We start from the raw sequence: 23,831 nt of genomic DNA, 5'->3' as shown, positions 1-23,831 counted from the left end.
TCCCTAGATCTGTACTCGTCTTGTGCCACCTTAAAGGTTTGTAACCCTTGTAAAGTTCCTTAATGGAGGTGTTTAGGGAGTTGCTGTGGGTGGGCTGATTCTTAATGGGTGGGTGCAGGACTGAACACAGCCTAGGTTTGAGGTCTGGGGACCCTGAAAGCAGTGGCAGGTGGTGACAGCAAGGTCTTGCACTAGATAGGGAAAGTGGCTTCACGGCAGAGGTGGGGGGCAACAGGAAGCCCAGGAGAAGACACCATGATGCAGCCCCTGTGTGCTCATAGCACAGGTCTCTTCTGGTGGGAGCTGTCACGGCAGCCCTGTAGCTGCTCCAGGCCAGCAGCTTTAACAGATCCTTGTGACGTTAGGTCTTTGGCAGGGAAAACTTTGTGGAAAAAGCAAAAGTTGCAGTGGATCTTGTTTTGATTATTTGTTTCTAACCTCACTACAAATAGAAAAAATTTCTCTGGCAAGCATCTGCTTGTTATTTTCCTATTGTTTTATCGTCCTTCCAGCTCTCAGTAGGGATGAATAATCCTCAAATGCCACTCTGAAGGCTGACACTTAGGCCAGGTTATAGAGCTGCAGCACTGGGCATAAATGTTTTCCTTCTCTTTTATTTATTTCCCTTCACTTTATTCTGCTTCTGCTCTATTCTTTCCTTCTCCTCTTTTCTTTCTGCCTTCCAATAACTAACTGCTGCAACCAGCGGTCCCTTCAGCAAAGAACCCCTTCCTCTTCCTCCCAAATCTGTTTGGAGGTGGGATATATGGTTTAGTTGTGACAAACAGCAACATTTCCATAATCAGGACAAGTAAGGTGTAAGCAGCTCATTCATACATAGACAAGCAGTATAAAGCAGAACATTTGGTGAGTATTTTTCACAAAAAAAAAAAAAGAGGTTTTTTAGGAGTATCAATATAATTTGTAGTAAATTTGCAGCTCCTGAATTAAACTGAGCCAAAGATTATGTTTGAATTTGCCTTTCTCAAACACATAGAGCCTTTTGAATTTCAGGGACTGAGCAGAAATCTCAGGTAACTATGGACTCTACAGAAGGAGAAAATTGCTGTCAAAGAACTGAAATACGGTTTCATTGCTTGAAGGTCCAAATCTGACATAGGAGAAGATGGATAATGAGGAGGCAAAGAGAAAGGGAACAAGAACAAGTGAGCTTTTCTGCAACATCAGTGACCTTAGCGCAATTGGATGGCTCATGTTGTTGGGCAGATACATTGAGTTCTTTACTACAGTGCAGTACATTTTTTTAAAGGAAAAAAATGTTATTTTAAATCCATAGGATTTTTCACTGGGTAGTAATTAAAGCCACTTAAACTACAACCTGTAAGAAATATACTTGACATTCTCCTGAGAAGTAAATTTATTTCAGGATTGCTTTAGGTTCATAGGATTTGTGTTACAGATAGGTAAGAGATACATTAGAGTGCCTAAATCATGTAGATGAGAATTATGCAATGTTTTGCTATATCTCAATTTTAATTTAGGCCCTTTCTCCCTCCCAGTCTAATGTCTTCATTTCAATAGAAATGTTTGTTACTCTCCTTGAAAATATGGAAACATTCAAAACACAATTTTGTTCTTTGTTTTTAGGATTAAAGCACAATCCTGCTTGTTAAATCTCAGTTTGAAAAATTCATTTATAACATAAACACGAAGAGCATTGTAATGCCACTCCTAATCCCAGCTGCCTCTGCCTGTTCTCTGCCTGTCTGAAATAGAAAATAAGCATCCAACATAAGGAAATAGCACACCTGATTATTGCTAGTTTTCAGAGCATCTTGCAACACATATAACCATTGTTGCAAATAGCAACACGAGGTCATGATATCCCAAGTTTCCCAGCTTGCCTGTCTGCCAGACCACACTCTTAGCTCTGTTTCAAGATGCAGACCATTAGAGAAGTTGAAGGCTAGTTACAGTGCTTTTCCAGATGTGCTCCCCCATCCCGCCCCTAAGTCCCAAACACTGCATGGTCTCTCAGCCGCCTGCTATTCCAGCAAAGCAATTCTGTTTTGAGGCTTTATCAGCCACTTCTGTTAAAGAGAAGGAGACCTTGGGGGTGTTTCAAAAACTTTACTAGTCAATCAATACCTTTCTAGCCAGATCATAAATTCTGAATTGCCTCTGCTTAATGCCCACTAGACAGAGCAGGATCCTTGCTTCCCCATCCCACTCCTCTCATGGGCAGAGTCTCTTGCCACATCCTGTCTTGTGCGGTGTGGTACCTCTCCCCTCGCTGAGCTCTCAGGTGCGTTCAGGGTGATGTGCTGTGATGAAGAAGGCCAGAGCACAGAGGAGCCTGTATGGAAAACAGCTGAATTTCAGCTCCTGCAACTAATGGTATATTGTAATGATATTTCAAAATAGAAAATATTTATGGTCAAAATGTGTTTTTGTTGTTTGTTTAATGGCATGAACAGTTTCCACAGTGGTCACCTATTTTTTTGTGAAGAAATCTGTTTACACAAAACACTAATATTCTCAGTATTTTTTTGGAGGTGGGAGACAAATTCCTAACCGTGCTGTATTTGTTTACTATGAACCGCATTTGTTCTCTTTCTTAAATTTAAGGATGAGATATTTGGCCATCAAATTTTGAATTTACTTCATTGGTTGGGTGAGGGCTGCCATATTCCCACCAGATTTCTTCTCTCACAACCACTCAGCACAAATACTGTGACATAGACCATGGGCTGCTGGTTAGACACAGTCATCCTCTAGCTCTACCATGGACTCTAGCTCTACCATGGAGCTACCAGCCAGTCAGCCTCGGTGTTCATCCATGGGCCAGTATCTCATATCCTCACTATAAAAAAGACATTTTTAAATTAAAAGTTTGAGTTTGGACCTTTCTGTATTTGCTGATCACCACACAAAACTGAAACACATTTTAGATAAGGGATTTTAACATCACAGAAGAATGCAGATGTCTGAATGATACTAAAAATCTTTTCTCCTCTGGGAACAAAATACTCCCCTCCCAGTATGCCTCTAGACCTCCTGTTTTGCTAGTCTGATTGCAGGAACTTTAGTAGAATAACATTTTTTTTAAGCAATTCCTTTCTTTAAAAAGCAAACCACTCTTTTTTTAACTTTTGATGGACACTAATCTTGGTAAAATCTAGTGCTCATAAAAATACAGCACTGCCCTAGGAACTTTTTGCAAGACTGAGTTATTTCTTCCTGCTGAACTTTCATATTACAAGAAAAATATACTACCCTTGTCTAAAAATATATTCTCCCAGTTACACTCAGAAATAAATCTGTCAGCAGGTATCCTGACAGATGCAGACTTTACTATTGCTAGTTAATAAACAATGAGTTTGTCTTTCCAAATCTTCTTACAGTAACTTATAAATGGTCTGTTTATTTTATCCTTACCTGAGGTTCATTGTTCTGATATTAGATAAAAAATTATAACTTCTGTTTATTTTCCCTTGTAGCATATTGATTTTTTGATACCCTACTGAGGGCACCCTAGAATAGAAAAAAATTCAGTTGAAGCAGTATAATATATATAAAATACACATTGCTTGTTCAATTTACTTTTGGAAATTGCAGTTATAGAATTTCCACTTAAAATACTGACTTCCCTTCCCTTCCCTTCCCTTCCCTTCCCTTCCCTTCCCTTCCCTTCCCTTCCCTTCCCTTCCCTTCCCTTCCCTTCCCTTCCCTTCCCTTCCCTTCCCTTCCCTTCCCTTCCCTTCCCTTCCCTTCCCTTCCCTTCCCTTCCCTTCCCTTCCCTTCCCTTCCCTTCCCTTCCCTTCCCTTCCCTTCCCTTCCCTTCCCTTCCCTTCCCTTCCCCACCACAGGACTGTCAACACTGCTTGGCTTTATTCCATTTGGGAATTACCAGCAGGGAAATCTGCTGTCCATTTAAGGTAATTTATCTTCTTTTTACGGTAACTACTTTGTGGTTTTTCTCATGATAAGAGGGGCAGAGTCAAGCTAAGAGACACATCTTGTGTGAGGTGGACATAAAATGGCAGATTTTCATTTCCATATGTTTTTCATCTAGAAAAACAACCAGGTTTTTTTAACTGTATGTGATGATGATTAACCCACACAAGTTCATCAATTTGCTTTACCTGTTTTTTCTTCTAAAGGTTTTTCCAGAGTCCATTAACTGCACAATGTTTCACAATGGCACAGGAGGTAGCTTGAAAAAAGAGTGGGCAGTAAAACTGGCCAAGCATGAATGCACAGGGGAAGGCTTACCAACTGGGGGGAGATGCCTCACTGGATCCAGTGAGCCTCTGGAAACGCAAAGAGCCGTAAGGCAGCCTCCTGAGATCCAACCCACACTTCTTCCAGCTGATTTAATGATCCGCCCTTTGCTTAGAGATATCAAGTAAGAAATACTCTCAATTTCAGTTTAAGACCTCCCTTTAGGTCCTTTATACCTTTGATTAAGATAATTGAATATGCCTAAGAGAGAAAATGCATTTTTTTTTTAATTAGCAAAGGGATTTTATTCTTCTTTACAACTGTTTTTTAGGACACATTTCTGGACAAGATTTCATTAAAAGTTATTTCCTTATGAAGTATATGGCAGCAAAAATTGCTGCTTCAGTGTGGTAATATGGCTCAAAACTACAACTTCTTATAGAATGAGATATTACACAGAAGAGCATCAGAAATATCTGTAGACATAGACAGTTTTTATACAGACCAAATAAGAGAGAGATTCTGGTTTTCAAGGGTGAAAACTGACACTGGAAAACCTTATCCTTTCTCAGTTTTGCCTTTATTCTCTTGCATGGCCACTGTCAAGATCAAGGTTCATGGCTCCTCCCATGGCTGCACAGGAAAACATTATATTTTTCATCATCTGATAAAGCTCATTAAAATGTTGTCTACAGCACTTTTCTTAGGTTATTTGTTCTCAGTGGCATGTTACACCACTTTAAATTATTCCCAAGGGAAATAAGGGCCCTGTTTTTCAGCTGTTGGGCTGAGAGAGACAATCTATTGCATTCCAAATGAAGGGAGATATATTAATAAGAAAACAATGAAAGAGTGGTTTGATTTTCATTGGTCTAAGGCCCCCTTCCCTCATTCTTCTTGAGAATAATATTTGATTAAGGACTGCAAGATTCAGTCCAGTCAACTTCTATTTAATGAATGCTCCCACAGAAAGTGAAATCTACTCAAATCTGCGTTTCTGACTGTATCAAATCATGGATGTAACCAGTTAATGGGAGGAGTAGCCCAGCGTTGCATGGCTGCTCTGACAGGGATCCAAACAGCCCATATGTGCTAGCCCCAGATGGTCATTAAGTCAGCATGCTACAGCAAGGAATGTTGCTGCAGCAGAGTCCTACACAACCATCAATATATTAGTGATAAGGGAAAAATCACAGAAGCATTTCTGAGTTATCAGTCACAAAAGCACTTCAGAACAGCACAGTGACCAGGTCCCATTAATTTCTAAATGATAGAACTCATTTCTGGATGCACGAGTAAGTAGTATGAGAAATAAATGCCCTTTTATCCAGCATAATTGGGGTCTGAGACTGCTTATTATTGTTGACCAATTGTCAAAAAAACCCTGAAAGCTACAAAAGAATAAGAAATGTTTTATTCTTGATCTTTCAGTCATTTTCAGCTGCTTGATGCTAAGAGGGCCATTATCTGTAGATTCAAGGGACCCTGACAACTTGGACAGAAGCAGACCCCAAATGGGATGGGAGAGAGAGTGGAAGGGGGGTTCCCTCATGCAATTCCATTTCTGTTTGGTTTGGTTTTTTTCCTTAGGCAATTAAGTCAGAATATCCTCAAGTGGTATCTGTCTGATAGTGGTACCTTCATTAACCTAAGTCCTTGCAGAAATAAACCTTGAGCCAGAAAGCTTGCATCTCAGGTGGCTTCCTAAAAAAGATGCAAGAACCAGGGGTGAGATGTCATTAGATCTGTAGCCATGGCATTTAAATTGTAGGGCCTCGTCACTACAAGGACTGGCAAATGTAAAGTTGCACCTGGAGCCCCCATCAAGGAGTTGAGGCCAAGGATGGATGGAGCTGGCACTCAGCCTAGCTCCAGCAAGCTGAGGGCATGTGAAATTTCACATGTGGGTCTTATTGCAACTATCCTTGAGAGCCTGAGGAGAAGGAAAGGAGGGGTTTGACCAGACCTCTGACATGAGGTTTGTTCATTCGAGTTAGATTTAATACTGATGCCTACCAATGTTGTGGTTTTCAGCTGCAAGTGTGTCTCAACCCTGGAATACGTTTGGTATTGTCAAGTTTTAAAGTCAAATTAACTTGCCTGGAGTTGAAGCCAGGCTCTTGCGGTATCTAAGCAACTGTTCCAAAACAGTTGTTAACAGGAGGCTGGGATGAGTGAAGCTGGAGGCAGCGAGTGCCGGCTGCACATCCACTGCCTCTCTCTGTTTTGGGCAAGGTTGTTTGTACGTGTGCACCTGAGGGACTGTGTGACCATCTTTGGACTGGAGTCAGCGTCCCACTCACTGCAGGGTTTTTTTCTCCCAGCTTCCTGTAACAGCCTTTTCATGACAAAGCACATTTGAAAAATGGTGCTTTCATGTACAACAAGCCTCTGAATCCAGGATCAGAGGCTATAATCCAGGAGTGGGTCAAGTTTTTTCACTCACACTCTACTCAATTCCCTTGCCCTTTTGCCCAGAGCCTCTCCTGATCCTACTTTCCCTGCAGTTGAACTAGAGGAGCCAGAAAATACCTATAAACTGTCTCTGACCTTGAAAAGTCTCCTTTTACCCTGGTGACCTGGCAGCAGGCACAGCACATCAATGTGTGTTTCTGCTGTTCCGCTGATCCTGCTGTTCTCTTCAGTGGCAATCAGACTGCCTGCATTTCAGTTTCTAACTAAGGCTCCGGAGAGAAAAACTGTTTTTCTTAGGGGAAACTAAACCCCTTTGAGTTTAGTCACTAGAGAAAGATGACACTTGCAGAGGGTAATTTGGGATGCCTAAGCAGGCTCTGGTGCTCAATTCCCCTCTGAAGGTGACCGTCTCTCTACATATTACCTGCATAGGAAACCTGTTGTTCAAGATCCCTGCTAGTCAGTTGGGTTTCCCCAAGTTGCAAATTTCTCGTGACCTGGCTGGTACTAGCTCTCAGTATTACTTTGCTGACTCAGCTTGCAAGTGATCTTGGTCCCTAAAATGGGTGCATGGATTTATTGTTGAATTTAATCTAGACATTAAATTAGAAATGGGGCTTTGGTGTGTGTGCAAGGAAAGAGAAAACACTAGCTAGACCTCAGCTTGCAGTTGCAATGATACACATTTAGTTCAAGTAGACCATCTTCACAAATCATGCACAACTGCAAAATGTCATGATATTGTTGAATGCATACCATGACACATCATCTGGGTTCATAAGAATTCATAGCTCAGCCTAAATGGAGGGAGTAGCTTACATCAATAAAATCTTTCAGGATCATTTAGGAAGAGAACAGTACTGGAAACTGTAGGCTATTTTTCTTTCTGCCTAGCCCACAATAACTCTCAAGAATACTGAACAAACTAGATGATTGGCTCATATCCTGTACTCTGCTCAATACACTGCTTTCCTGCCTGGCATTTAGATGGAAATACCGCTATTCTGCAGCATGGCATGAAGGCTGAACATGACAGTGTGCTTACTGACTGTTTCTATTCAAGTTACCCACCTGGATGCTGTGTTGGTGAGTATTAAACCACAGACACCCCCAGCAGGAATTCCCAATGATGTAGCTCAGTGGTGATTATCAAGACCACCGTAAATGGTCCGTGAATCATAAGAGCCTTGTGTTCAGGGAGGGCAGTGACTGCAGAGCCACGTGGCTGCCTCTCTGCTGCTACAGGAACCCAGGTGGCCAGCCAGGGTCAGCAACCCTGTAGAATGGGCCCTAAAAAACAAACAACTGAGGGTAATGTGTTTCTTTAATATATATAGACTTGGCACAGGGTCTGATCACAAAAGAAGGAGGTAGTTGAGGCACACTACCATCCCAGCCCAAAGCATTACTGTCCCAAGGTACATGTCTAAGTACTGTTCTTTCTTCCAGACACGAGAGCTCAGATTTGGTTTTGGATCTGATTACAGCTGACAGAGGCAGTAAATCCTGGATTTGTTTTTTTCTGATGTATTCCCAATGCTGCTGAGTAATTCCCTTTTATAGAGCTGTCTTGTTGAGATACACGTCTCACTCAATTTCCATTCTTCCTACTTCTCTGTCTAACTATTTTCTTGCAGAAGATACAAGTGAAGAAGGGAAGAAGCAAGGTCGCTGGGGACATGACACAGAGGCACAGGTTCAGTGCAAAACCCTCGCCTACTTGTTCTAACTGAAGTTAACTAAAAGAAAAGACATGAAGCTGGACTTTACACAGTATTTCTCAAAGGCTGTGAAACTCCCACTTTTTACAGTTTATGGCTGCATTCTTTCTCCTGTTCTGAGTTTAAACAATTTTCAGTGGGAGTCCTTTACAGTGGATACTTCAGAGGTGTTGGCATTGATTTTCTTGTCTCTTATATTTTACCCTCATACTTATGGGAAAAGACTATGTCCTCAAAAAACGTCTGTGCTGATCTAGAAATCTCTAATTTTGACATAAATTAGTATCATATTCATATCTCCATCTCTTCTGTATTCTTTTCAGTATTTTGTTTCTGAGATCTGAGTCTTGCCAGCCCCTAATCTGTGCAGGCCTGAAGTTAGACATATGAGTAACTCCACGCAAATGCTAATGCTTGCAGACCTCAGCCCTTGCGTTTTAAATCAAAACTTGGAGCATCAGCCTTAAGTGATCTTTCTGTGGGTGAGTCTTGTAAGACATTCCCTTTGGTGATCTTAGTTATTACATCTGGGGCTGTAACATTATTGTAGCTCGCTATATCTGTAATTGGCATGACACAAGCCAGTCTAACAACCTAACATGTTACCAATGGGAAAACAAAGTTCAGCTGCCCAAGGCTGTCCTTAATACGGTAGTTGCGTTACCACATGTTGATGACTCAAAACCACAAAAAGAAGGATGGGGCAATTCAAACCCCTGCATCTGGGAGGGTCTCTGTGTTCAGTCACCTCCCAAAAACTCAGTCCATTGGCAATAATCTTTTCTCAGTGAAAATGTCCCGAGGCCATTTTACAAGTGGATTTATAGCTCCATGTAGAATAGTAATACTTTGAGGGCTGAATCCCATGGAAGCAACTCAAACAAGTAGCTTTAATCCACAAGTTACTACTTTTCCTTTAGTACCAGCACCATCCTCAATTTTTTTCTTCTGAGCTTGTCCATTTGGTCTATTGAGTGTTGCCCTGTGTTTTGAACACCAATAATCAGATATTAGTTATCTATAGCCCTGAGCACCAAAGGCATGCTTCAGATCATTTTTCAACATTCCCTGAGAGGACAAAGTGTTGTACTAAGCACAATAAATGATGTTAGTAACAAAAACTTCATAGAAAATGTGGGACATGAGAGAAAAAAGCAAAAAACCTACCAAGGACTGGGACTAAACCCATCATTGCTGAGGATGGGTGCCTCCCAGAAATGTAAATCCACACGCCTCCTCATCCAGTCTTTTCAGATGATGTTAGAAAAAGTCTAATAAAACATTCTTGTTTTAGTTAATAATTTCTTCAAGCTCTCCCAGCCAAACTGGGTTGCATTCCATGAGGTCAGCATGCTCCTTGTACTCACAGCCTGTGTTCCTTTTTTTTATGAGTATAACAGTGCAGTTTACTCCAGGAACGCAACAGTGTCAGGGCCTCATTTTCCATGGTATGAAGCTATTTCCACTTCACCTGCTAGCAAAAAGAGCTCTGCTTTTTTTCGAAGTGAACAGACTGTTCCTACCTCGTATGCTTTGACGTTGTCTCAAAAGCTTCTTCAGACAATGTACAGGCCAATTTGTGAGTTATTACCCAGTCTCTCAAAGTAGCTTAATGTTTTTCCCACGATGAAGAAGGTAATTTAGAAAAAAAGTTCTCAAAGCCATCTCGGTTGTGACAGTTATTTTCTATAATCTTTACTACTAGTTTGTCACGTGTGGGCACTGTAAAGCTAATACCAAACTGGGAGGCATGAGTTAAAAATATGTAAGTATTGTCACTGTCTAATGAGTTCTAAAATAACATGATGATTTAGAAAGGTTTGTGAATTTCTCAGACTGGCAGAAATGTTCTAATTAAGAAATCCACAGGAACTGCAGATTCAGAGAAGTCCCCAAAGTGGGGGGAGCAATCCTCCTCTCCCCAGTTGTCAGCGATGGAAAGAAACTAAAACCAAGAAAGGCTTTGAAGAGTGAATCAAAGAACCAAGGCAAAGGAGTTCCACCTTTAACAGAGGAAAGGACATAAAAAAACCCGGGGTCTCTAAGTAACACTGGAAATTGCAGGGGAAAGAAGAAGTTTGAGCCTAGCTTCTGCAAGCTAAATAAAGCACCAGAGCAACTAAGGAGGAGCCTTGCTGCTAAACAGGATCTATAAATGCATATTCTTACTTGATGCTTTTCTTTTGCCACAGTACTTGCAATTGCAGTGGTTAAAACATCAGTCTTAGCTTGCTGATGTAGAATAAAACATGCTAATTTCTCCTGAAACTCATCCAGCATTAAAAGCAACTCCAGAGGAATCTGACGCACACTGATTCCTGGAGATGTTGTACCTATAATGCCAGCTTTAGCGGCATTCACAAACCAAGATACATTTAAGGCTCCCCAAACTTCAGCATGATTTCCCCTAAACTTGTGTTTGTGAATGGAAGTAATCAGATGTCATAGTGAAGAAGAGAAGCCTTCTCCTCCCTCCTCCCTTGTACCCTCACCGGTTGTCACTCATCTCTTCTCCAGCTAGGGAAAGGCAGAGGCAGAGCAACCAAAAATTTTGTAAATCAACTCCTACTGTCACACAATACTACAAAGGAAGAAAAAGACTGATTTTTTTTTTTCCCTTCCTTGGTCTCTGGGTGTTGGCTGCACACATGGCTACTACAGTTCTGATTTTGTGACATCCAGCATTACCCCTGCACCAGACTTTATTTTGAAGATATCAAAGCACAGGGAGCTGCGCTGGTACTGCCACCAGCAGCTGATGGCAGAAAGTAGGGTTAGAAGCAAGAGCCCTGCACCTCCAGGCTCTGCACCTGCAAACAGTAAATGCAGAAAAAATGCAGATAAAAATACAAAAAATAATGCAGATACTGAGCTGAGATGGAGATGACTGTAAAAGTCAGGAGATTCAAATGGTCCAGAGAGTTTACAAAGCTGATAAAAATGATGGCCAAAAAAGGCAACCAAAATAACGAAATTTAAAAAGTAAATCTTAAGTAAAGAAACTTAAATAAGAAAATCTGGAACCAAAGAGATTGTTAGGTTTTTTTAATCACAGTTCCTAATCAGGCAGGAAACAGCCTGAGAGAGATCTCAGAGACTTCTTCAGCCAATCACCTCCAAAGGAGAAAGATTTTGTGTTTCTAACGAGAAAATGTAGAGATTTAAGAGCATGGAAAATATGCAGATCCTGCAAAAAGGCATGGAAAAGTTACCTCCGAGCAGCCTTGCTTTTCTGTCTTCCTTTGAATCTAGTAATGGAATTCAAAGAGCCAATAAATGTTGGGAGGAGAAAACAAAGTATTCTTACATTTCCAGAAAAGACAGAACCAACAAAAACTTCCTCCTAAACTAAGCGAGCAGTATTGAACATTTTTCACATGTTAATGAATCTTGAAATAAAGGATAATTCATGGTTTCTGAGCAACCAGTGGGAGGATAGTTGGCTGTTTATATTGTTTATGTTAAAATTTTTTGTATGGGTTAAATACATCTCCCTCCGTCCAGTTTCTGCCTGGAGGGAAGCAGAGAGCGGAATATTATACTGTAAATTCTTCTGGGACTGTATTTTCAGCATTACCAATGCTCTGTTTAGGGAAAGAAGTTGCAAAAGAGGGCAAAATTTAGCAAGATGTTAAATCTGCAGTTACCTAATTTTTTTCAACTATCTTTTTAACCCAACATGCAAGACAACACATGTCAGGAATTCCAGCTTGGAAGGGCTTAGACTGAAGCTTATCTTTTTATGCCAAGAGCCCCACTGATAAACACAGAAGTCCCCTGGGTCTTCCTAAGGTGGGTGAAGTGCTGTCAGCTTCAGATTTCCCAAGGTGCTTGGATGGGAAAAAAAAGAGGTGAATGGTTTCAAGGGGAGATAGCAGCTGGACACAGGGGTGGCTGTGGAAGTAGCCTACCCCGTTCTGTTGTGGCTGGCACTGAGCTGGGACTGAAGAACATCACAGAGCTGGGCTCTGCCTCACAAGGCGGCTGCGAGTGTTTGCATCCAGAGGACATGCTTCTCAGGCTGCTTTCCCAGGCTGGAGCCTGCTAGCCTGGAGTGGCTGGTGTCCACATTACCAACCCCTTTTCTCTCCAGATCCAGGTTGCCTGAATCGGGAAATGCCCCCTAACCATACCATCTCCCAACCTGCCTGATGTCCCCTTGGGGGATTATTCATCCAAGCCCCAGGGCACAGGGCATCCACCTGGCTGTACAACAGTTTGAGCATAAACTGGTCCTGTTCAACCTACACATATAGCCAAAGCAAACATGTGTCACCCTGTACTGGGTCTGGCTGAGCCGGAATTGGTTTTCCCCTGTAGCAGCCCTCATGGTGCTGTGTTTTATGTTGGGAGCTGGCAGGGTGTCGATAGCACACTGGTGTTGTGGCTACTGCTGAGTAGTGCTTACACAGCACCAAGGCTCTTTCTGACATTTCCCCCCCCCAGTGGGACGGGGTGGGCAAGATCTTGGGAGGGGACACAACCAGGACAGCTGACCCGAACTGACCAAAGGGATATTCCATACCATATGACGTCTGCTCAGTATAAAGCTGGGAGAAAGGAGGAAGGAGGGGGGGTCACCCTTGATCCTCCGAGGCAACCACTACGCGTATCAGAGCCCTGCTTCCTGAGAAGGCCCGACATCGCCTGTTCATGGGAAGTAGAGAATAAATCTGTTTTCTTTTTTTTTTTTGCTTCCACGCGTGGACCTTTGCTTCGCTTTGCTTATATTAAAACTGCTTTTGTTTTACCCACAAGGGTTGGCTGTCTTATATTCTTTCCCCTCTTTGCTCTGTTGAGAAAAAAGGGGAAGGGGGGGGAAGTGATAGAGCAACTTGGTGGCTACCTGGCATTTAGCCAAGGTCAAACCACCACACACCCAAAACTACACAGAAAACAGTGCGAGCTGGACAGAGAGCTGTGCTTTAAAGTGGTGTTAAATAAATGTCCAAAGTGGTGCTTGCATGACTGCCCCCTTCAAGCTCAATTCAAATTGGTTCTGTGTTGACAGTGGCAGGTCACTAGTTTCCATTGAGATTTCATTGTTGATCAGTGAATGTACAGACTAGCCACAGGGTAATTTCTTCTCCTTATTTAATCAGATGGAAACTTTCAATCCATTTCTGCATTCGCAGAACAACCATTGCAGTTTATTTAAGTAGGCTAAATATAAATCGGCACCAAAAAACACCCAGCAGCATAATGATGCCCTCCCTTTCATCTGCAATATTATCTTTATTTTCCTTGGTCTTGTGACTGCTCAGAAGTGTTTCCTTTAGTGCCCATTGGTATTTGTTTGCTAGTGCACAGACCCTTCTGATTTAAAGGCTTTGACTTAGTGCTGTGGTTTCAAGGGCAGCAGTGCAGTGGTGGCAACTCCAACACAGAGGAAAAGAAGCAACACCGTCCTTTCTATGTTACAGCAGCAAAGCTCCCCATGGACTTTAAATGTAGCATAATGAGGACAGTTTTATTTTTTCATTAAATATAGGCGGCACATTCTGGTCTACAGGTGACTAGAAACAGGCAAAAAGAAGATGTAGGTTTTTTACAGTTGGACCCTCTTGAGTATGGTGTGACGGAAGGAGGGTGGTGGTGACTTTTCCAAAGGCACTGGAGAGCTCCCATGTGGGTCATGGCCATGGTGTGCACCTCATGGGATCACAGGTCAGGGACACTGTAACTGCCTGAGGATTTTACCAGTAAAATTGGTTGATTTGCACTGTGGATGGTACAGGGGTGCAGGTCCACCAGGGCCAGGCAGATCTATGCTAGGTGTGTCTGGTGGTTTGGAAAAATTCCTCTTCAGACTGCAAGGTTGGGGATGGGGATTTGGCATTGTTTCTCATTTTCATATTCCCTGTTACAGCTCTACACAATATGAAAAATCAAGAGGTGGAAGTGAGGGAGCTGGATGGATGTCGTTTGTGTGAGGAGGTCTGGAGAAGGTTTCTGTCACCACCTGACATGATTTGGCTCCTCAGGTTCTGTAAAACAGAAGACAAGGGAGTAAACTCTTCCCAGCTTGTGAACACTGAGCCATTGCAGAATTAAAAGCAAGTCAAACAGCTCTCAGGAAGATGTGACTGTTTGATAAACAAGAACATTTTATGGTAATCTCTGTATTTACAAACATGAGGATGGGTCAAACGTCTGCTCATTGGAAATGTCTTTTTCTTCCTAACAGAAATTTCCTTTAAAGCCTAGAAGTTAGAAAATGCTTGTGCTAAAAATAAGTTATAAAAGGGCTATATCCATGTGTGCTGTTTCTCTCACAAAATTTGTTATTTTGAAAGTATTGTTGGTTTTTTAGACCACTCAATATTTTTGCAAGGCCAGGGAAGGTTTAGACTAGATATTAGGAAGCATTTCTTTACAGATTGGGTTGTTAGGCGTTGGAATGGGCTGCCCAGGGAGGTGATGGAGTCCCCATCCCTGGAGGTGTTTAAGAGTCGGGTCGACATAGCGCTGAGGGATATGGTGTAGTTGGGAACGGTCAGTGTTAGGTTAATGGTTGGACTAGATGATCTTCAAGGTCCCTTCCAACCTAGATGATTCTGTGATTCTGTGATAGACTCCTTTATCATTAGATCATAGAAACTGTAAGTCTCAGACAACACTTAACTTTAAGCACATCCATGTGATGTCTGATGCTGTAAACTCAAAGGCATCAAAACAGGAGACGTCAAAGACATCTACCTGCGTAACTTTGTTGACAATATGCCCAAGTACTCATGCACAGCTGTATATATGCTGACTATTCACAATGTTTTCCTTGAATACACAATTTTAGCTAACAAAATGTCATTCATTGATGTAGGAAAAATTTATAAAGCCATTGAACATGTTGTTGAGGTGTATTGACAGAATTCAATGTTACATCTGTAATCTGTGATTATTTCATTGTACTTTGTAGATCAAACTATAGCTAAGAAAGTAGAATTTAAAAAAACAATACTGATGCTAGGAAAAGATATCTACATTTCAGATATCCTGACTATGAAATATTGCATGCTGCTTGGTGGTTTTCATCATTTTGGAAAAAACAGATAGATAAAAGGCATGATCAAAAGGCCAAGAGGTATTCCTCTATCTAATTACCATGGTCCACATCCCATAGTTTCATTTCACTCAAAATTCTCATTGTCTTCAGTTCTGCAGTGTAAATTTAATGAAATTACAGGGAATTCTGCCTATTAGGACTATGTAAAAGCACAGCCACATCTGTAGTGCTTGCGTGTTTTGTATGCATTATGTATTTTGGAAAGTTAATGTTAATGATCTAAAAGATCTTTACAAAAGTTACTACTATAACCAGATACTTTTGAGTCCAGCTTTGAATCTGCAGTGCACAATAGCCTGTGACAATTAGAATTTAATATCCTCAAAGACTCGACAATTTGTATAGCACATTGGAAAAAGTTCATTAATACAGAAAAGCACTGAACAAGATTAGACACAATGATCTCCTCAAATTTGACACAACACATTTTATCAAGGAAAAAGCTGGTTTGGATTGCCCTGCCCTTTCACAATATTTTCTTCATCCAGCTACTTATTTATTGTCAGTTCTGGTATTTTGTAATGAGGATTCTGTTTTTACTTTTAGCAGTTTTGCTATTAATTTCCTGTTGAAACTGCAAATTGTGTCATTAAATGAATTGTTATTGAAATAACTATATCACAGCTTGATATATGTTAAATAAGTTGATTTATTAAAATAACTAATGTATGAACAAGTTTCAAAGTTAAATGTCTTGCTAGAGAGATGCATGCAATAAGATTAATGGGACAAGTAAGATAAATGACAATTCCAAAATCGCAACTTGCAAGCTTTGATGCAGCTGATGACTTGAGAATATTACTGCTCATTTTAACGTTGTGTGTAGACAAAAACAATTATTGTTCCAAACATAAGAGACCCAGGAAAATATAACTTATTTGAAAAGTGACCTACTGTATGAGAAAGATGATCTATGTTTCCTCCCAGTGTTTTTCCATCACAACACTGCCACTGTCCAGAGACATGGGTAGCATACTCTATGTTTTGGTAGTGTCAGAAGGAAGGAGAGACTGGTAAAGAGGGGACTTTTCATGTTAGTTTGTGAGTCCATGGTGAGAAGAACATTTTAAGGGGCTTTGTATTTCAGCAGGTATCTGAGTAGCCATGTGTGTGTAACTCAGCTGGGAGGAAAAGATGAACCCACATCAATTAAGCCTAGATTTAGGGAACTGAAACAAATCTATGCTAGAGCAATGCCTCTGTCCATTCCCTGCCTTAGTCATTCGTGAGCACTTTTGAGATGTCAGCATACATGAATGACTACATACATGACAGAGCATGAGACAGTGTGCTGAATGGACTCTCTTCACAGAGGTCCACATATGTGCTTCAGGTCATCTTACAAAAATTTTTGTTCAACCAGTCAGGCAAAGGAAGCAAATCTCAACTCCTGATGGGGTGGATCTGCTTTGTCAGAAAGATTGGGTTTGTCTGCCTGAGTTCACCCTAATCCAGCTTCCTCATATTTCAAGCAACCAAAACATACAGTCTCTTTCCTCATCTGACCAAATTTCATCCTGGCACCAACATACATTAACAGCTATTTACTCAAACACTGTCAAGGACACGATGAGGCATTTCCTAATGCTAGTGAGCTGAAAATTTCTAACTGGGGAGCTCCATCTTTTTTGCACCATTCAGAAAAAAGGAGAGTGTCCAAGACTTCTGCCATGCCAAGTGACTAATGCACACTGAAGATACAGCACTGGATTGCCAGTCTCTAAAGACTCGTCAGTTGGCAACAGCTGCAATAAGGGCTACTTGTTGCTACCTTTTGTAGCAACACTTTATTGCCCATTTTTTCTGATTCAGCTGGAGGCACTGGAAAGATATGCCTCACTGGATTTGGAGACAGCAGAGAGACATATTACATGTTGAAGAGCACTGAGAACCTCCTTGCATTTACACGTGCAGGAAAACAGTGCTCATTTGCCTGGTGTTAATAATGAGCAGATAATGTACCTTCACATGCTATGTTCCTCTCCACAGCAGCTGTTAAAGCACCATTGAAAATGGTGATCAATGACATACTAACAAGCTACTTCTCATAGTTGGTGTGATGCTGATTTCAGGCAGATTACAAGATAAGGATGAGGCTGACAGCAACAAGATCCAGTCATCATTCTTTTCAGGGTGCTGTAGTATCATAGAATCATAGAAACATTCAGGTTGGAAAAGACCCTTGGGATCATCGAGTCCAGCCATCAGCCCTACTCTACAAGTTCTCCCCTACACCATATCCCCCAACATCTCATCTAAATGACCCTTAAACACATCCAGGGATGGTGACTCCACCACCTCCCTGGGCAGCCTATTCCACTGTCTGACCACTCTTTCTGTGAAAATTTTTTTCCTAATGTCCAGTCTGAACCTCCCCTGTTGCAGTTTAAAGCCGTTCCCCCCTTGTTCTGTCACTAATCACCTGTGAGAAGAGACCAGCACCAACCTCTCTACAATGTCCTTCCAGGTAGCTGTAGAGAGTGATGAGGTTTCCCCTCAGCCTTCTCTTCCTCAAACTGAACAGTCCCAGCTCCTTCAATTGCTCCTCATAGGATTTATTCTCCAGGCCCTTCACCAGCTTCGTTGCCCTCCTCTGCACTCGCTCCAGCACCTCGATATCTCTCTCATATTGAGGTGCCCAAAACTGGACACAATACTCCAGGTGTGGCCTCACCAGTGCAGAGTACAGGGGGACTATCACCTCCCTACTTCTGCTGGTCAAACTATTTCTAATACAAGCCAGGATGCCGTTGGCTTTCTTGGCCACCTGGGCACACTGCTGGCTCATGTTCAGCTGCTTGTCAGTTAGAACCCCCAGATCCTTTTCTTCCAGACAGCTCTCCAGCCACACCTCCCCAAGCCTGTAGCGATGCATGGGGTTGTTGTGGCCCAAGTGCAGGACCTGGCACTTGGCCTTGTTGAAGGTCATCCCGTTAACGTTGGCCCACTGATCCAATCTATCCAAGTCTCTCTGTAGAGCCTCCCTATCCTCATGCAGATCGACACTCCCGCTTAACTTGGTGTCATCTGTGAACTTACTGGTGATACACTCTATGTCCTTATCAAGATCATCAATAAAGATGTTAAACAGAAATGGTCCCAACACCAAGCCCTGAGGAACACCACTTGTGACCGGCCGCCAGCTGGGTTTAGGTCCATTGACCACCACTCTCTGGGACCGTCCATCCAGCCAGTGCTTGACCCAGTGGACCGTTCACTCGTCCAGGCCATGAGCAGCCAGTTTTTCTATGAGAATTCTATGGGGAACCATAGTACCTCCAACTTTGCCTGTACTGTAATTTATTTGAAGCAAGACTAGTTTCTAAGGGTTAGAGGATAATTAATTTCCCATTCTCATTTATTCTTTGGCATCTCTTCCTACAGATTTGTTGGCTTTGATGAGGGCAGTGATTTTGAGCTGTAGACATCTATATTGTAAAAAGTATATTCAGGGTGCCACATCTCAGTTCACTAATTCCTCTGCACAGACCACAGGTCGACACCTTCTGTTCAGCACCAGCCTGAACTGTAAGAGAACCATTGATGTGGAGGTCAGATGTGTTATATCTTGTCATCAGCCTTGAGCTAACCACTTTCCACACAGAATTTAAAACTTGGTCATAAATTGCTTGGGATATGTACAACAGAGAAATATAGCAAAGCAGGCAAGAGAGAAACATACCATTCTTCATCCTACTAGTAATCCTGCACAGCTTTCTCCACTTCCATGTTACCTAATATAGTAGGGAGAACTCAGCATTTCATGGCTGCTCCTGCCTCCTTCCCACAGCACTTCAGACTCTACTTCTTAGCTATTACAGCCTGAAAGCATGATGTTTAAGAAGACACACCTCCTGCTGGCTTTCAGTTCTCTCTAGTGTGGCCAAACATTTTAAATGGGAGTGCCTAATGGGTAATGGGGAACACTATGGATTTATGTTAGACACCACAATAGCTGGTTGATAACATTCAGCCAGTATTATGGTGTACACTGTCAAATCTTTCCTTTATATGGCCAAGGACATCTGAATGACAGAAAACCTCTCCTTTGAAGACAGAGCATGCTAGATGCTTAATTAGATTAAATTTTCTGACTAGACAGAGAAACCATTGTTTCCTTATTGTCCTATGTGAAGAGATGAGAAATGACTGAAGAACTGACTAGTTGGATTGGCAAAAGCACAAAATCAGGCAGAATGTACTTATGAGTGCCTGCTTTTTCAATAAACTTCTTGCTATTGTGCTTTCCACACATTCAGGTAGGTATGGAGATGGCTGTTGTTCTCTCCATGGGAGATAGTGATCTGTTTTGCTGCTGTTCACAGAGGTCTCAGGCACATTTCTTTGCATTTTTTTCAATGCCATAGCTCAATACATGTTTGATGGTATTTATGACTTAAGAAAAGGGGTCTCTTCCCACAACACATTGCCAAATCTGTGTGGTTGAGCAATCTCAAAATCCAGAGCTATGGATTCTGACCTGCCCCAGCTGTGGGGTATCATTTATGACAGTGTCCCTGGACTGTAGGCGAGGACACACATAATTGGAGTCTGTAGCTGTGTTTACCTCCTGACAAGGAAAAATAAAGTAACATTACAAACTGATCCAGAATAAGTACATGTAACAAAAAACAAATCAGAAGAAGACTCACTAGTAAATAGTGATCTTATCTGTGAAATGAAGCAATAGTCCCAGCAGTGGTTGTGTTAATCAGGACACAGAGTTAACTTGGTGAAACTCCAAGAGTTTACGTACAAACATATAGAGTAATGTGCTCCCAAAATGTTAACAAAGATTTCGTTTGCACTTTTCACCTCAGCCACAGCACATCCCCTGGGAGAAAGGGAACAGAGTGATGGAGGGGCTGGGGAGGCAGGTCGGAGTGAGCTACCCAGAGAAGGGTGCTGCCCTGGGATTCCCTACCACACTCCGAGAAAGGAGTTGATAAACGAAAAGAGACCGAGATGGAGAGAAGCAAGCAAAGAGACACTGCAAGGGCTAAAGCTGTTTTGGCCACAGACAGCAACTTCTTTACCACTGGCTCCTCTCCACGGTGCAGAGCCCAGCATGGGTCATGATGGGCAGGGTGAAGGAGAGTGATGGGACACATCCCAGGCACAAGGTACAAGGGAGCTCTGTACAATTTGCTGTGGGATGAGGCATGACCTGGTTCAAGAGGTCAGGAAAGCCTCCTCCAGAGCAGCAAATTGGCCACAGGGCTCAATGAAGCTAGACATTTTTTTCCTACAGTTTTGGTTTTTGCAAGACTGTGTAAAACTGTTCATATTTCAGAGAGTTGGGTGTTTGTCTTTGAATGAAAGATAAAGTCCTTCACTAGTCTGACTACGCTTCTGGTCTTTCCTTGGAGGCACACTGTGGTACGAAGTTCTGGAAAGCTGTAAAGGTGACTTGTACTGTCTGACGTTTCTAGCTTGCCTTGTGATTTCTTGCAACATGCAATCAAAACTTCCCACTAAACAGCATGAAAGGTCTGGCACCTGGTTATGGGATCCAGAAGGATACATCACTTCCCAAGATGAATATCTTCTGCTGTTTGAGACACAGGAAAGGAGGAGCCCCACCGCGGTCCTGGAGAGCCAGAGGAGAGAACTCCCTCGTTGCTGTTCCACCACTGCCTGGTGCAGGGGTAGGCATGACTTTGGTTAATAATGTTAAGGCAGTGGCTGAATCATAAAGACGAACTCAACAACCTTGATTGCTCCTTCTGAAATGTATAGAGTTATCAATCATGTTATTATAAAACACTTAAGTACTGTACAGACATGCAGTTAGGCACTGCCTGACCCAGGACCTCCTGCTTTAAGTAGACCTGCAAAGGTAGGAATAAAAATAGAGACACACAGGTGAAGGGATTTATTTTCCCCTGGCCTGCAATGAGCTAAGGTTCAACGCCCTACTAACAGAGTCCCCGTTTAAAATAATAGCTAACATGCAGAAGGATGCTTCTCCCATGTTTTTTCAAGCAACAAAGCACAGTAAATTAAGCTTGACATTAGTATGTGCATGCAAAGCCTCAATTAAACTCCAAAACACATTTTGTTTACAAAAGTTTTTACATACAACATTTTCTTGGGGTTTTGTTTTCTCTGTTAAAAATCAGCCACACTCAAAATATTTTTTTCTCTTTAATGGAAAAATGTAGAGTCCCAACCCTGGCTGGGGATCAGCAAGCAAACCTCTCTAAGCTGCAATGCCCTGTGAATAGAGGCCATGGGGCTGGTCAGTGAGACGATCTGCTTTGCAGAAGTTTAGCAGAAAGGTCTCTACATCAGTCCCAAAGAAACCCAGACCTGGTAGATAACACAGGACATTGCAGTCAGTGGGGAAGCAGTTGGAAGATACTTCTTTTCATGTGTATGTCACTCACAGAAATCAGTACTCAAAGTGTACAGCTTCAGTGCCACCCTGACAGTTAGGAGTTCTTCCTAAAACCCAGGCTAGCTGGTGCAGTGCAGCTCACCATGGTCCTTGCTTCCCCTTTTGCTGTTGCGAGAGCCTGGGTCATGGCTCAGAGGGAGGCTTGGAGGGGAGGGACATGTAGTGCAATAACCTGCATCCACCAGTGTAGCAGGAGCACATGCTGTGTTGGTCCCTGGGAGCTCAGAGCAGGGACACAAAATACCATCTTAGTTCCAATATCAGTATGTATATTTGGGCATCAGTGAAGTTTTCTACCCCACTGGCTACTTTCTGTTTAGCTTTACAACTCTATAGTTCTGTCCAGGCCATCATTACCACTGTTATTTTTTCACCAGCTGCATGTTGAGGATTACTCCTTACTACTACATTAAGCCAAAGAAATTCACAGCTAATACAAGAAGTTCCATGAATAAAAAAGCAAACTAGAAAGACAGCAGATACTGCAGTGCAATATCTTCAAAGACTCACAACTGAGGATGAGCTATTTCATGGTCGTTGGGTTTATCCCAGCCACAGTTTCCCTTTGTTTGCAGCTCCTATGGAGAATACTTTCCACTGTACACACTGCACACATGGTGGATGGGTACAATTTCAGCCTCATTGCAAAGTCTGGGGAGGATCCCTGTTGATCTTGGTGAGCCTGAGGTTCTTTGCTCTTTTGGGGTTTGATATAGTTAGACAATACAATGGGTAATACATGCTTTTCATTTTAATGTATTCTCTGGAGATTTTTGTATGGTGAACACCTGAAGCACAGCACCACTGATACATAGTCATCTCCTGGTTTGAAGGCAGCTGCTGAGCTGCCTGAGCTAGTTTGGGTAGGGTGTACCCAGGTAATCTCACAAAAAAAAAAAACAGGAAAGCTTTAAACTTTACATTAGACAGACAGGATTCGGCTTAATAAACTTTTCAGAACTATTTTGTTTTTGTAGAAGGATGAAACAGCAAGTTGGTAATGACAGATGTGAACTGGATAATTAAGAGGGGTCTGTTTCAAAGGAGCCCATCTACAAAATGGTGGCTGGTGCCCGAAAAGTGCTGTGCTGGACACAGCCTATGGCCTGATGTTAGCTGGCCCCAGGCACAGATCAGTATTTCTGTTTTTCCATGGAAATCACATGCTAAATATCAAAAGGAATGTGAGGACAAGAAAAAGACAAATTAATTCACTCAAGGCTGGGTTTTTGTAATTAAATGAACAGGGTGTTATAAAACAGAAATGATCCAATGATGCACAACAATGATTCATCTGTTCAGCAGAGATTACAAACAAAAGAGACCTCTGGCTTTGCTGCTGTTGCTGGCCAGTGCCAGGATAAACGGTGATGGACATTTCCATTGACACAAGGAAAGTAACACTTGTGTAAAGAGAACAATTTGCACAGCAGGCTTCTTGCCTCTCCTCTGCTGAATGTTCCTGCCAGCAGCTTCAAGTGCAAAGAAACCCTATAGGCTTTACCTCCATGCTGTGCTGCTTCTGTGTCATTACAAGTGATGGGGACAGACACACGTGGTTCAGGCTTGAAATCTGATTCAGACATCCGGTGTCATCTGCTGAGGTGTCCCTAGCAGTATGTAACACCTCGAGCTCTGCTTCTGTGGTGTTGATGATGTTCCTTTCATGGATTCTGATTATTGCCTCTCAGGAGCTAGAGGAATACCACCTCTTAAGTAGCCACATTTAAGTCCTAACAACAACTTTTTCTCCTTCCAGGTCTTGAGGATGGTTAAGGAAAACTACTGAGCTACTTCCCACAGTGCAAGTGCCCAGCACTTCTTGGAGGAGGCCATCAATGACAAAGAAAGATCGCACTCACTATAGTTGGGTTGTAGCATCCTTGGGGTGCAGACCAGGGACACTTTCAGGGAAGGTGACCCTGGGAGCTCTGCAGAAATCAAAAGCTCTGGTGGGAATGGTACCTCTGGTGCTTGGAGGAGGGACAGCGATGCCTCAAAGGAGTGCCTGTGGTGTGACAATGGTCCTTGAGTGGTGACACTGCTT

General features: G+C 42.3%; 1 protein-coding gene across 5 annotated transcripts in view; it reads left to right on the top strand.

The window, feature by feature from the left end:
- PDP1 (pyruvate dehydrogenase phosphatase catalytic subunit 1) overlaps positions 1 to 13,158 on the top strand; it is a 47,498-nt gene extending 34,340 nt beyond the window's left edge. For 2 of the 5 annotated variants that reach the window (XR_012622096.1, XR_012622097.1), the window contains 3 exons: positions 3,831 to 3,899; positions 7,588 to 7,686; positions 8,238 to 8,613. The gene's annotated coding sequence lies outside the window, so the exon portion shown is untranslated. Of the gene's footprint in view, positions 1 to 3,830; positions 3,900 to 4,206; positions 4,370 to 7,494; positions 7,687 to 8,237; positions 8,614 to 8,644; positions 8,804 to 10,190 lie in introns of those variants that run through there. The other 3 variants (XR_012622099.1, XR_012622100.1, XR_012622098.1) reach the window with 3 other exon arrangements.
- The last annotated feature ends 10,673 nt before the right edge of the window (positions 13,159 to 23,831 follow it).

Source organism: Strix aluco, chromosome 1 (genome assembly GCF_031877795.1).
Source record: "Strix aluco isolate bStrAlu1 chromosome 1, bStrAlu1.hap1, whole genome shotgun sequence".
Taxonomy (NCBI): domain Eukaryota; kingdom Metazoa; phylum Chordata; class Aves; order Strigiformes; family Strigidae; genus Strix; species Strix aluco.
Note: the sequence above shows the minus strand (reverse complement) of the source record. Positions and strands in the feature narration are given on the sequence as shown.